A 4237-nucleotide genomic window follows, 5' to 3' on the forward strand; every position below is an offset into this window, starting at 1 on the left:
TGACAACCTTCTAGAAAATCCCTTGTGTAACTTTTTTCTTCTCTTCTTGATTTTTTTTCGAACCTTATTAAGTAAATTACATGTAAATCACATGTAAATCACATGTGATACACATGTAATTCACATATGAATTACATGTGATTCACATGTAAATAACATGTTATTCACATGTAAATCACATGTTATTCACATATGAATCACATGTGATTCACATGTAAATCACATGTTATTCACATGTTATTCACATATTAATCACATGTAAATCATATATAAATCACATGTTATTCACATGTAAATCACATGTTATTCACATATGAATTATATGTGATTCACATATTAAGCACATGTTATTCACATGTAAATCACATGGTATTCACATATGAATCACACGTAATTTATATATGAATTACATGTGATTCACATGTAAATCACATATGAATTGCATGTGATTCACATGTAAATCACATATGTATTTTTATGAGTGTTTTTGCATCAACCGATTTCTTTTTATTTTTCTTGTAGATTTGGAAGAAATTGTGGTGAATATTGAAGAGGTGAAAAATGAAAAATTGAAGAAAATATGGAAAATTTGACACAAAAGACATGAAAACGCTTTGACATTTTCTGGTGAGTATCGAATAAAATACTTATTATATTGTGTTTATAGATTAATAAATAAAATAAGTTTTCTTATGATTTCTTTACAAATATTATAGTAAATGAAATATGCGTATATGCATTTGTAAAAATATGCATAAATGTACCAAAAATGTTGATTTTTTTGGTTAAAAATTATAGTATTTTTTAAATATTCTAGTTTTTTTTTATTTTATTGATTTTTTTTTTAAAATTGCAATTTTTTTAAAAAAAAAAAAATTTCATTTTTTCAAAAATTCATGTTTTCTATAAAAAATTAAAAAATCTGCACTTTAAAAAAAACCGAAAAATACTATTTTTAAAAAATCCAAAATTTTGATTTATTATGTAATTTTTAGACATTTCTATTAATATTTAAAAAAACACAAAAAATTAAACATTAAATGAGATTGATAAGATTACGATCATGCCCTTAATGAATTAGTTTTGATCTAACGCTCCACTTTTAGTTCTCGGGTTCTCGGGAAACTATGAGTTCTCAACCGATCTCAACCCTATATATATATATATATATATATATATATATATATATATATATATATATATATATATATATATATATATATATATGGTCCGATCCGGTAGGTACCAAAAAAATGGTAGGAACCGCGAGGACTATTCTCCACCAATCATTTCGTCAAGGGTATAAACGTCAAACTCATTTACTTGTGCGTGACACGTTCGCATGCGGCGCACGTGCATGGAACGTAATATAGAATCGACGGAATAAATATGCGCGACGAACGTCCAAGGAACGTCATTTAAATCAGCTTTCCTTTTCTTTTTCATTTATTTTGGTTTTTTTTTTCGTTTTTTTAATTATTATTTTATTTTTCGTTAAAAAAATTCAATTTTTTTTAAATAGATATATGCTTGGTCTTGATGTTTTTATATTTTTTTTTGTTTTTTTTAATATATTTTTTTTTTGTTTTTTTTATATTTTTTGGTTTTTTTTCAAAAAATTATTAGTTTTTTTATTTTATCGTTTTTTTTGTTTGTTTTTTAGTATCTTTACTACATGCTTGAAGATAGTTGGGTTTTTTTTTTTTAGATTTTTTTGATTTTTTAAACTAAATATCAGTTTGTGTTTTTTAATGTTTAACACGTATACAATTTTAAATAAGATGAATATTAAAGATCGTAATATTTTCCATTCAATTTTTTTTAATCATATTATTTTTGGATTATAAAATTTTGAATCATAGTATATTGAATTATAACGATATTATGTATCATACATTTTTAGATCATATTAATTTGGATCATAATATATTGAATTAGATAAAGTTTTTGTTCAATACAACATTTGGATTATTATAGTTTTTGAATCATAAAATATATAATAATTAAGTATCATTAAATATTTGAATCAAAATATTTTTAGATCATAACAAGTTAAGGATTATAAACATATTGAATCATAATATTTTTGAATTATAAATATTTTGAATCATCTCTATTTTGCATCATTTACATTCAAAATTTTTTTAAAAACATTTAATCTTTTAAAATCAAGTTTGGTATCTAAAACATCTTATTTCTTAAAAAAAAATTTTACAAAGTCATTAGAATAGAGAGTAGAAGTATTTCTTAAATTTTTATATTTTTGGAGTTTTTTTTAGGGTCTTATAAATATAAAAAATAAAAAATATATATAAATTTTCATGATTGTGCTCATTTTGTGGAGAATTAAATTTTAAAAACTTTGGTTTTTTCATATTTTTTTTAAAGAAAAAAAAAAGTTATGACCGAAAAAGTAAGAGGGTGGAAAAAAAACCCAACAACCAAGAATGGTTGGACACTTGTCATGCTGGGGTGGGGGCACATGTCAGCTCCTGGAGAGGCCACATGGCCGCATTTTCCGGTTTTTTTTATTTTAATCTTTTTTGTTTTTATCATTTGTACTCTCAAAACAATTAACCTTCTCCGTAAAATATTAAAATCTAGCAATTAATTACGAAAATGTCATATCATCTCGCGAGTTACTACCTATATATATATATATATATATATATATATATATATATATATATATATATATATATATATATATATATAGGGAGTTTTCAATCGAGAACATTTATTAATGCAAGAACATTTGAGAACAAATTTGCACAATACAATTTTTTAAATTAAAATTATAAAATAGTATTCATAAAATTCCAAAAATAGTTACAAACAATTAAAAAACCCACTAACCAAAACCACTCACCACCCAACCAACACCACCCACCATCACTACCTACCACCCACCACCACCCATCATCATCACTCGCCACCACCACCAACCACCACACCCACCACCATGCACCACCACTCCTCACTACCGACCACCACCACTCATCACCACCACCCATCTCTACCACTACCCCCACACATCACCCACCAAAACCACCACCCGCCACCACCATCACCACATACCTCCACCACCCATCACTACCACCCCCACCCACCTCGATTGCCCATCACTACCACCCACCACCACCACCCACCCACCCACCACCCACCACCCATCACCACCACCTCCACCCAGAACCAACCAAAACCACCACCATCACCACTCACCGCTATCACCTACCACCACCCAACCATCATCACCCGCCACCACCACCCACCACCACTACCTACAACCCACCATACCACCACCACCACCCACCACCACCTATCACCACCCATCACCACCATCCGTCACCTACCACCACCCAACCACCATCACCCGCCACCACCACCCACCACCACTACCTACAACCCACCATACCACCATCACCCGCCACCACCACCCACCACCACCTCTACCCACCACCACCCATCACCACCGACCTCCACACCCACCACCACTACCTACCATTCATCACTACCAACCACCACCCACCTTCATCACCGCCTACTACCACCACCCCCACCCATCACCCACCAAAACCACCACCTGCCGCCACCATCACCGCTTACCTCCACCACCCCCACCCACCTCAATCACCCATCACCACCACCACCAACCACCACGATCCACCACCACCCACCACCACTACAACCTATCACCACCCATCACCACCAACCACCACCATCAGTCACCACGACCTCCACCCACCACCCACCAAAACCACCACCCGCCACCACCATCACCACCCACCACCTACCACCACCTAACCACCACCACCCGCCACCACCACCCAACCACCACCACCCACCACCACTACCTACCACCCTCCACCTCCCATCACCACCACCATACACTGCCACCACCACCATATACCACCACCACCAACCCATCCACCTACCACCCGTCTCCACCATCCATCACCACCACCTGTTACCACTACCCACCACCCAATGTAACCACCACCCACCACCCCACATGTCACCCTACCACCACCACCACCACTTACCACCCAATACTACAAAACATCACCATACATCACAACCACCCGTGATTATGTGTATATAATCACATATGATTATGTGTATCTAATCACATATGATTTATATGGACAATATTTATCCATATAAATCATATGTGATTAGATACATATAATCACATGTGATTAGATATATTTAATCACATATGATTAAAGTTGAAAAA

The sequence above is a fragment of the Lactuca virosa genome, chromosome 8, assembly GCF_052849685.1.
Source record: "Lactuca virosa cultivar CGN04683 chromosome 8, Lactuca_virosa_CGN04683_v6, whole genome shotgun sequence".
In the NCBI taxonomy this organism is placed as follows: Eukaryota; Viridiplantae; Streptophyta; class Magnoliopsida; order Asterales; family Asteraceae; genus Lactuca; species Lactuca virosa.